The sequence below is a fragment of the Hibiscus syriacus genome, unplaced genomic scaffold (assembly GCF_006381635.1).
Source record: "Hibiscus syriacus cultivar Baekdansim isolate YM2019G1 unplaced genomic scaffold, ASM638163v2 tig00110129_pilon, whole genome shotgun sequence".
NCBI classification, from domain to species: domain Eukaryota; kingdom Viridiplantae; phylum Streptophyta; class Magnoliopsida; order Malvales; family Malvaceae; genus Hibiscus; species Hibiscus syriacus.
In genome coordinates this window covers 1,224,579-1,236,373 of record NW_024062602.1, presented here as the reverse complement: position 1 = coordinate 1,236,373, position 11,795 = coordinate 1,224,579, and positions in this window count along the sequence as shown.

The window sequence follows — 11,795 nt, the reverse complement described above, 5'->3', positions numbered from 1 at the left end:
GAACATGTTTTTTGTTCCTTTCTCCGCCATTTTTGTAATAAATAAATTTGTGTTGTTTTTAAGGTTATGAGCATTGAATCAATTTTACAATCTTGCAGTTCTTTGAATATCACTGGATTGAAAACACTTTATGATAAGATTTACAAATCTTTGACAAAGTATCAAGATTGAAAACTGGTAAAGCAAGGACCCTTGACCTTACCCCAGAAGGAATACACCCAAACACCATACCATCCTTTTACAAATACGAGATAGCCTTCTCCTATTGCAAGGAATTCGATAAAAGAATTGGTATTTATATATACTAGCGTACAACATAGGGTATATTTTGTGTAACATTGCAAAACTAACTATATTACTCTTCTATTGATGACATTCGGTGATGAACATAATCTTCACAAATAGGTAAATCTAGTTTATGTCAGTTTCTTGGGAATTGAACTCTAACGATGAGATTTTCTTACTTCCACCAAAACACCTAGACTATAACAGGTTCTTCTTAACAAGCTTAAAAAGTTGGAGTCGTATACCCATATTATATTACTATATGTAATAAAGCTTGAGTTGTCCCTCTAGAGCAATTGGTTAATCTCTCTGGCTTTATGGATAATATTCAGCTATCCTATTATAATATTATTATATGGAATAAAGTTGTCCCTCTAGAGCAATTGGTTAATAGCCCCGGCTTTATGGATAATTTTCAACTAGCCTGATAAAGGCAAATTGTACTAAACTTGAATTTAGCTAGCCAAAGTGGAAAATTTATTTAATAAGAATTTACTGTAAAAATGGACTAAGGGAGTTATGGAACACCTATTATAGTCAACCTCACACGAGCACACAGAAATTTCATTTTTAGACCGATATTTTTGCACTGCCTTGGTTAGAGGAGTCTAAATGGAAGATTTCAGAGAACCGAAATAGAGGTATTTTAGAAAGTCTAGTAACTGGCTATACTAGTTGCGTCATTTTTTCTGCATCCAGTTAAAATACCAAGCCAAGAAAGTGAGGCATGTGGCAATATTCACAAAGAGCGAGAGAGGAGTAACATCTTTAATAGATGAAACTATAGAAAATAGGAAAGCTAACCTAAAACTAACCATCAATTTTGATACTTGTCAAAAAACTATAACTCTAAAACCTTAAAGAGTTATTGATTCTTTTGATATTCTTTGAATTCATGCTTATGATTTGATTCAATTGTGAACCTGTAAGGGGTAATATTTTACAATATTCTTTCATTATTTGATAAAGAAAGGAGAAAAAATATTTTCAAACAAGACAGTCTTAAATAAGAAATGTCATTGAAGCACGTTGATGTATATTCTACCTTTATTGGAGAAAAAAGAATAAGCGGTGCCAGAATGATGAAGAATTTAACATTCTTGAAATATAAAGTGGTCCGAGAGACCAGAAAGTCTGTAGAATTGAATTTATGACACTCTCTTGAGACATTATCAGTAACTCGTCAAGAAGAATCACCCCATTCAAAAAGGGGCACATATCTCAAAGCATAGTAGAAATGCAAAAATGCGACCAGTCAAGAAGATGATGATCACCTCATTCGGAAGAGGCACATATCTCAGACATTTCTGTCAAAAGGATTGTTCACTTCTTAAGTTTGTGACAATATGAAACGAATCCCTCATGTTACTTAACAACATTGTTGTTTAGTAACACTAGAATGAGAGCATTCAAGATAAACAGATTTGGGTACCAAGAAATCCACGAGTACCCACAATGGGGCATTATCAAAGTTGGACCTCGTGGGGATCATAAGATTCAAATCCAATGAACATTGAGAGTGAGCCTTACAACTTAGAATGTTGGGACATATTGAAGGCTCACATCAGTAGGAAAAATATTGGGGCATTTTGAAGGCTCATATCAGCAAGAAACAATTTTGAATGCATTTTGAACGTTCATATTAGCAAATGTTGGGGCATGCTGAAGGTCCATATCATCCTTCAAAAATGTCATTGATTTGAGAAAATATTTCCAATGAGACAGAAATGTATGAAGAATGAAAATGGTGAAACAGTGACAGTGGGGCTGACCATATATAAGCATTTTATCCATCATATGGTTGTATGATCCTAGTAATTTCACTTACATTGTTGCTGACAAGTTAAAACATCCCACTTGTATTCCCAATGAGCTTTGTTCTTAAATGTCCTTATGACGTAATACAAAATCTTTTGCCACCATGCAAAGAGTTCCCTAGTTAAGAAATCTGGGCAAAAGTCACAAGAAAGGATGAATGTGTTATCAAATGTTTTTATGAACCATTGATTATGGTGTTAAACAAATGTTGTGATCATATGGTTTCAATTTTTTAAACCAAGATAAAGATTGTATTCCAAAACCCCATGGTTAGAAATGAGAAATTGTGAAGATTTCTTTCCACGAAAGGGGCGCTGAAATTTTAACAACAAGAAACTAATGAAGCCAACTAAGGTTGAACAATAGGTTGTTGTTAAACATCTCGATATGATATGGTCCAAACAGCCTTATTCGAGATCTAATTAGATATGGAGACATGAAAGGAATTAGGATAAATCCTACTTGTGTTGTGTTTCAAGAGTCAAATTAGAACAGACGCTACTCTCCTAATTAATCTTTGTTGAGTTTGGCATATTTACATCGACATTATTCAAAGATGATAGATTCTTCTTTCAAAGATGAAAGTTTTATTGATTTCTACACAAGTTCAGGCAAAGAAAGTCAGTTTTATCAAAGAAAAAATGGGGACAACAATGAATCACGTTAAGAGAGGTAAACATCTGAAGAATATATGGACGCAATCCGCAAAGGAAGCATTATTTTTGGGGCATGTTACCCAACCAACTATTTATTTTGAAAAATGAGAAAACAATTTTCAAAGTTTCTCATTTAATCTTTTCTATAATGAAATTTTTGAAAAGTAAGAATGTCTTACCCAGTAAATTATTTCCCACAAATTTGTAAATCATTCGGGTCATCTGTCAGTCTTTCGAGCATGATGCTTAAATCTTTAGGGTCATCTATCAGTCTTTTGAGCAAGATGATAAGTCTTTAGGGCCATCCGTCAGACCTTTGGGTAGTATGTTTACACATGATTTTCGCATGAAAATGAGAAAGCGATTTTCAAAGTTTCTCATTTAATGTTCAAGAAATGAAATTTTTGAAAAGTAAGAAGTTTTTTACCCAGTAAATTATTTCCCACAAATTTGTAAATCCTTCGGGTCATCTGTCAGTCTTTCGAGCATGATGCTTAAAACCTTAGGGTCATCTATCAGTCTTTTGAGCAAGATGATAAATCCTTAGTGCCATTCGTCATACCTTTGGGTAGGATGTTTTTTACTTTTGATTTTCTAATAAAAATAAGTCAGCATGACAAAAATTTCTTGTCTTTTTGTCTTTGCCCTATTCTTGTTGACACAAGAATGAGTAAAGAGGGGCAGTTGTCGACAGTCATTTTCGTCCGAGCTTACATATTTATATTATTATTATTATATTACTATTATTATTATTATATTACTATTATTGTTAGTAGTAGTAGTAGTTGTAGTAGTAAATAATAATATTATAAGCCCAAATAAATAAATCGGGGCCCAAATACAAAACTCGGAGGCCCAATTACTAGTTTGGAGACCCAATTGATAACAAATCCCACAGCCAGTTACAAGTGATCTGACCCCAGAAGCAGATCTAACCCGATAAGGCCTAAACCTGATTAGGGTTTCACATGCTTGTCCAGCGCTGCCAGCTCCCTCAACCGTTAGATTTGGAAAGATCTAACAGTATAGATGCATCCAGTAGAAACCCTAGGGTATCATTACCACCCTAGGGCTATTTTGGTCACCGCCTCCAGATGGTCCAACCAGCCGTTGCCATGCCACCGCCACCTCAACGGAAGACTCTAGAAGATGAAGGAGGATCGCACACCTCATCGACCCTAGGGTGAATCACCACCGTAGCTCCGGTGACTCACTGAGTTTCATCATTGGAACCGGTCCAAAGACTGCATCTTGAGGCCTATAAAAGGCTATTCATCGAACTTGTAAAAAGGACATACACACATAAACAAACAGAAAAGAAAAAGAGAGTAATACGAAAAAGCCCAGCCTGAGGACAGCAACAAACGACCGAAAACATGGAGAAGGAGTAAAGAGCATACCTTTGTAACATCCCAAAATCAGGGCTAGTGACTAAAATGGAAGTTTTAAAATTTTTGAGATCTAATTTTGAAATATTGAAACGTTCATGGACTAAATTAGGAATATTTTATGGAGGATTGTTCAGTAAATATTAAATGACGTTAAGGGTCAATTGGTCTTTTTACAAGAAAGAATTTTATTTTTCTTTTGTGGGATATATAACACGTGGGGATTAGAGGAAAAAGAAAGGTCTGGAGAGTTTGGGTTCAGCTTCTTCTTCTTCCCGTGAGCTTAATTAAAGGTGAGTTTCTTACAAGTTGATAATTCTTTAATTTTATGATGGGTTTTGATAACTGGAAGATTAAGAAAGCTTACTGAATGTTTAAGGTGACTTAAAACTTAAAGGAGAGTGAGTTATTAGAAATTAAGTAAATGGAGTTTTTAAGTGAAATATTGAAAAAGAATGAGTAAATGGATTTTTAAGTCATATTTGACTTGACAATGATATAATTAAGAAGTTAGAAACAATAGAAGTGAATTAAGAACATGTTGACTAATTGGTAAGATTTTTAAATTTAAGGGTTCTAATGAGATATTGGATGATTTGATGAGTAAAAGTGATATAAGATGGTTTGAGTAAGTATAGTTGAGTTTGATGAAGCAAAAGAAGTTAATAGAATGGAAATTTCATAAGTTATGGAAAATTTTTGGGTAAAAAGGGTATATTCTAGGCTAGGGGTATTAGTATTGTTCATTCAGTACCGATACTTCAAAGAGAAAAGAAGTAGTATTTGAGGTAGGGGTATCGATACTGGTTGTATAAGTATCGATACCCTAAGGTGAAAATTCATATATTTTTTCATAGAGTATCGATATCAATTGGGAGGTATTGATATCATGGTATAGTAGTATCGATACCATGTTAAGTGTATCAATACCAGTAAACATCGAATGTAAAAATGGTATCAATACCGTGGAGGGGTATCGTACCATAGAAAGTATCGGTATTATATGGGGAGTACTGATACTATAGAGTATAAAATGATAAGATAAGTGTTTCTTTCAACTTACGTTTTATTGATTTGTTATAACGATTCAAACTTCGATATTTATAGAAGTCGTATAATTGTGTAAATGTTAATCGGAAGTAATTATCTGATAAGTCAAGGAGATGAGATCGAGCAAGGAAGAGATAAGTGCACGACTTGGACTAGTGAGGCTAAGTTGAGTGCATATTAGTTAGTAGTTGATGATGAATGGAAATAAGACTTGCGACAAGTTTATTTCCTATATTAGGATGCATGAAATAATGTATATAAGCATGTTATGGATATGAGTATATGTGTGATGGGTTGTTATACATGTTATATGATATGTGTAAATGCATGTGATGTGATTATAAAGTATGTGTTTATATGCATATGAGATAAGCCATGTGATATAATGAAAGTGAAAATGTGACAATGAGATAAAAAACTATATGAAAAGATTATATGAGCTATGTGAAATTAAGTGATGAGAATGATATGACAAGAATTTATATGAGCATATGTTTATGAGAAGATATAAGAACAAGTTATATACCATGTGATATGTGAATGATATGAAAATGTTATACGTTTAAGTGATCTACGTGTATATGTGAATATGTGAAATGATAAAAGATAATGTCCATGTTATGCATCCTGAGAGCTAAAGGTATAGTTGGCATGCCAAGAGTCGAGGGTTCTACGTGGTCCTTCGGGACATATATGTAATCCTTTGGAACATATATGTGGTACTTCGGTACACTTATTTGGTCCATTGTATTATGTATATGGTTCTTAAGGAGTGGTCCTACGGGATATATGTGTTATATGTAGTCCTTTGGGACATTTCTACGTGGTCCTTGGGGAAAAATTCTACGCGCCCCTGGAGGGAATTATACGAGCTGTGGTGACAGCATAGGTGCACAACCTCAATGTACTCATATTTTTTTTTTTGTTCTCACATGTGTACATAGGCTAATTAAAAAGATATTGTAAATAAACTTGGTATGATTATATGTTTATTTCTTTGTGAAGTGGTGTATGTCTTATATGATGTGTATACATGGTAAGTAAAGGATTATATGATAAAAGAGGTTAATAATAATGCTAAGAATGAAAATAATGATATATAGATATATGTCTATGTGAGTATTTGTTATATGAAAGGTATATGCTTTTGTATGATATGATAGTATTAATTGTTAATGCATTGATAGGAGTTAGAGTTTACATTACATGTTTGATATGCCTCACTAAGTCATAGACTTAGCGTGTGAATGTTTCACACGTAGGTTCCGGAAAGATGAGAAGGGATCAAGGGCAGGCAAGACAGGTCAGCCTCTCCTTTACGAAGCTCAGATCAGAAAATAAATGATTAATATGTATTCTGTTATTTAAAATATAGTTCGCATGTACTAATAGAATTGAGTTGAATATGCTCTGATAGGTTTTGTAAAACCAATTGATTTTAATAAATGGAAAGTAAGTATTTTCTGGAAATTGTGAATTTAAATTTTAACTATTTTGTAAAGAAAAATGTTTGAAAAGTCAAAGTGATACCTCGGACTCGGATCTGGGTCAGATATGGGTTAGGGGTGTTATATATAATGGTATCATATCTAAGGCTTAAACCGAAATCAAACGAATTTTAAAAATGTGTACATGCCGATATAAAGTGAAAATTTCTGATCTGATAGTGTAAGGAGTGTGTTGTCTTGCTAATAGAATTAGTTTGTTACGTTATAATAGAAGTATAATAATGAGAGTTTCGAAAGAAGTGAGAAGGTGATATACCTGATGGAGGTAGTAATTCACCTGCCCTGGCTAGGCAGGATGAAGAGAGAACACCTCAGGAAATGCCTTGTAATATCAAAGGTTGTTTTCAGAAAGTAGAAAATATGTTAGAATAACGTTAGAGGGTCTCCACTATTTTGAATCAAAAAGGTTATATAAAGTAGTTTCATTATTAAGTGGATAAGATAGAATATTGTGGTCAAGTGTCACCATAAAAACTTTATAAGATCAAATGATGTGGTTAGGATTTGTAGAAGAGTTCAAGAATAAATGCATCAGTGACAAGTTTATAAGATAAATAAAACCATAGCTTATGAGTTGGAAACAAGGAAATAGTATTGTGTATAAGTAAAAGTGTGGATATGATAAAGGTTTGTATCCTAGATTGAAAGGGTTGGCGATGGGTAACAAAGTTATGTGATGTAAAGTGTATTGGAGATAAAAATTTGAAGATATTATTAGGTTAAGCTAATCAAATATGAAGTGGATATGGATATGGTTGTGTATCTTGATCATGTAGATGTGATGTAGTCAATGAGATAAGGATTCGCATATATAAAGGAAGCTAAGGATGTAGTAGAAAAGTTTAAGATGATAACAAGGGATATGTGTATTAAGATTCGAATAGGGATTTTACAAAGAATAAGATTTGTGCAAGTAGTGTTGATTATCAAAATTATGAAAATGTGATAAAGATTGGTAATCAGAGATCAGTATAAATGATATGAAAAGAGTATGAGAGTATGGAGGAATATATGGTTTAGTTATGTTATAAGGAGATCTTGATTATGAAAGGATAAATGGATAAAGAAATGAAAATGGAGTTTAAAGGATCAAGTAGGAGAAGGGTTATATTGAGGTGTAGATTATAAGTTTGTTATAGAAGTGAGAAAAGTAAGTAATGTTGCCTTAAAGCCATTAAAATCTTTGAATAAGGTCTCAAGAAGTTGAATTCGTTGTGATGTTTATCTCCCTGTATAGACAGATAGTTAGTTAAGTGTGACATATATTGGTTCAAGGATGTGTTTCTTAGTTATATAAGTGTAATCAAAGAGATAGGAATTTATTTATAGGTATGAAGGAAATTTGAATACCGTTCAGGGATTATATTTCTCTTTGATTAAATTGGTAAAGATAAGAGTGTTATCTTTTAGATGATAAAAGAATATGAGTATTGTAATTTGGATGAAGATGGTACAAGAACAAAAGGATTAGATTATTATGGTAAGGTAATTAGAGATTAAGTAAAGGAAGCAACATGAGAACATTAGAAGATATATTCTTATCAATGTGTGCAGTGAAAATTCGAGGATGAATTTTCTTAAAAAGAAGGGAGATTTGTAACATCCCAAAATCAGGGCTAGTGACTAAAATGGAAATTTTAAAATTTTGAAGTCTGATTTTGAAATATTAAAAGTTCAGGGACTAAATTGGGAATATTTTGTGGAGGATTGTTCAGTAAATATTAAATGAAGTTAAAGTTAAATTGGTCTATTTACAAGAAAGATTTTTATCTTTCTTTTATGGGATATATAATATATAGGGATTAGAGGAAAAAAACAGGTCTGGAGAGTTTGGGTTCAGCTTCTTCTTCTTCCCAAGAGCTTAATTAGAGGTGAGTTTCTTACAAGTTGATAATTCTTTAATTTTATGATGGGTTTTGATTCCTGAAAGATTAACAAAGCTTAGTGAATGTTTAAAGTGACTTAAAACTTAAAGGAGAGTGAGTTATTAGAAATTAAGTAAATGGAGTTTTTAAGTGAAATATTGAAAAAGAATGAGTAAACGGTAATAAATAATAGAAGTGAATTAAGAACATGTTGAATAATTGGTAATATTTTTAAATTTAAGGGTTCTAATGAGATATTGGATGATTTGATGAGTTAAAGTGATCTACGATGGTTTGAGTAAGTATAGTTGAGTTTGATGAAGCAAAAGAAGTTAATAGAATGGAAATTTAATAAGATATGGAAACTTTTCGGGTAAAACAAGTAAATTATGGGCTAGGGGTATCGGTATTGTTCATTCAGTACCGATACTTCAAAGAGAAAAGAAGTAGTATTTGAGGTAGGGGTATCAATACTGGTTGTAAAAGTATCGATATCCTAAGGAAAAAATTCATATATTTGTTCATAGAGTATCGATATCAACGGGGAGGTATCGATATCATGGTATAGTAGTATCGATACCATGTTAAGGGTATCAATACCAGGAAACATCGAATATAAAAATGGTATCATTACCGTGGAGGGGTATCGATACCATAGAAGAGTAATATCGGTACTATATGGGGAGTATTGATACTATAGAGTATAAAATGATAAGATAAGTGTTTCTTTCAACTTACGTTTTATTGATTGGTTATAATGATTCAAACATCAATATTTATAGAAGTCGTATATTGTGTAGATGTTAATCGGATGCAAGTGTCTGATAAGTCAGGAGATGAGATCGAGCAAGGAAGAGATAAGCACGACTTGGACTAGTGAGGCTAAGGTGAGTGCATATTAGTTAGTATATGATGATGAATGGAAATAAGACTTGTGACAAGTCTATTTCCTATTTTAGGATGCATGAAATAATGTATATAAGCATGTTATGGATATGAGTATATGTGTGATGAGTTGTTATACATGCTATATGATATGTATAAATGCATGTGATGTGATTATAAAGTATGTGAATATATGCAGATAAGATAAGCCATGTGATATAATGAAAGTGAAAATGTGACAATGAGATATGAAACTATATGAAAAGATTATTTGAGCTATCTCAAATTAAGTGATGAGAATGATATGAAAAGAATTTATATGTGCATATGTTTATGAGAAGATATAAGAACAAGTTATAAGCCATGTGATATGTGAATGATATGAAAATGTTCTACGTGTATATGTGAATATGTGAAATGATAAAAGATAATGCCCATGTTATGCATCCTGAGAGCTAAAGGTATAGTTGGCATGCCAAGAGTCGAAGGTTCTACGTGGTCCTTCGGGACATATATGTAATCCTTTGGAACATATATGTGGTACTTCGGTACACTTATTTATCCATTGTATTATGTATATGGTTCTTAAGGAGTTGTCCTACGGGATATATGTGTTATATGTAGTCCTTCGGGACATTTCTATGTGGTCCTTGGGGACAAATTCTATGCGCCCCTGGAGGGAATTATACGAGCTTTGGTGACAGTATAGGTGCACAACCTCAATGTACTCATATATTTTTTGTTCTCACATGTGTACATGAGCTAATTAAAAAGATAATGTAAATAAACTTGGTATGATTATATGTTTATTTCTTTGTGAAGTGGCGTATGTCTTATATGATGTGTATACATGGTAAGTAAAGGATTATATGATAAAAAAGGTTAATAATAATGCTAATAATGAAAATGAAGATATATAGATATATGTACATGTGTGTATTTGTTATGTGAAAGGTATATGCTTTTGTATGATATGATAGTATTAATTGTTCATGTATTGATAGGAGTTAGAGTTTACATTACATGTTTGATATGCCTCACTAAATCATAGACTTAGCGTGTGAATGTTTCACATGTAGGTTTCGGAAAGATGAGAAGGGATCAAGGGCAGGCAAGACAGGTCAGCCTCTCCTTTACGAAGCTCAGATCAGAAAATAAATGATTAATATGTATTCTGTTATTTAAAATATAGTTCGCATGTACTAATAGAATTGAGTTGAATATGCTCTGATAGGTTTTGTAAAACCAATTGATTTTAATAAATGGAAAGTAAGTTTTTCTGGAAATTGTGAATTTAAATTTTAACTATTTTGTAAAGAAAAAAATGTTTGAAAAGTCAATATGATACCTCAGACACTGATCTGGGTTGGATACGGGTTGGGGGTGTTACAACCTTGTTGTCGTCGGAGCCCAGAAGAGTCGTGGGAAAGTCGTTTGTTCGAAGGTAAACTGCTAGATCTACGAAGTTTGGTAGGGTTTTAGGCAAAAAGGATGCTGGATCTAAGTTTAGGGAAGGTCGGGGAGCATTTTTAGGTGATTTTCATATTTTTGGCCACCGTGGACGGTGGCTGACGGCAATTATCGGCGACGGCTTATGGTGGCCGGCCGGTGGATTAATTCCCTCCGGTGAGGGAATCCTAGAGAGAAGGGAGAGCTTCTCTCTCTAAGGGAGAGCTTCTCTCTCAAGAGAAAGAAACTGAATGAGAGAAATTTGGCCCTTAGGGCCAGTTTTCGGGTTTAAATACCCTCCTCGAACGGAGTCATTTTGGGGAGGGGTGTTTGTGTAATTTTAGTAATAGGAAAACTTCGTCCGTGGTCCCTTCACTTTTGTAATCTTCCATTTTAGTCACCAAAATCAGGTTTCTAGGCATTTAAATTTGGTATTCACATTTTACTTTATTTCTTTTTAGTAACTATCCGTATATTTATATATATTTAGGATAAATATCATATTTATTCCCTATTATTTTAATAATTTATATTTTAACCGGCATAATTAATTATGGTTAAATTACACTAATAGTACATAACTTTTGTAATATTTTGAATTAGGGCAACCATTTTTGTTATTTTACAATTTAATCACCGAACTTTAATACTTTTAATTTTTAATATTACTATTAGTTTTTTTACACTTTTAGTACCACAAATATGATTTATTTACGGTATTGGTCTTGGTCTTTAATATTTTCATGTTTTAATCATTAAAATTATTATATGTAATCAGGTCATATTATTTTATACAATGAATCTTAAAATATTTCCTTAACTTATTAGGAATGTATTTTAAATGATTATTGGTATAAAATAATTTCTCTAATGTTTTTTATGGGATCATTA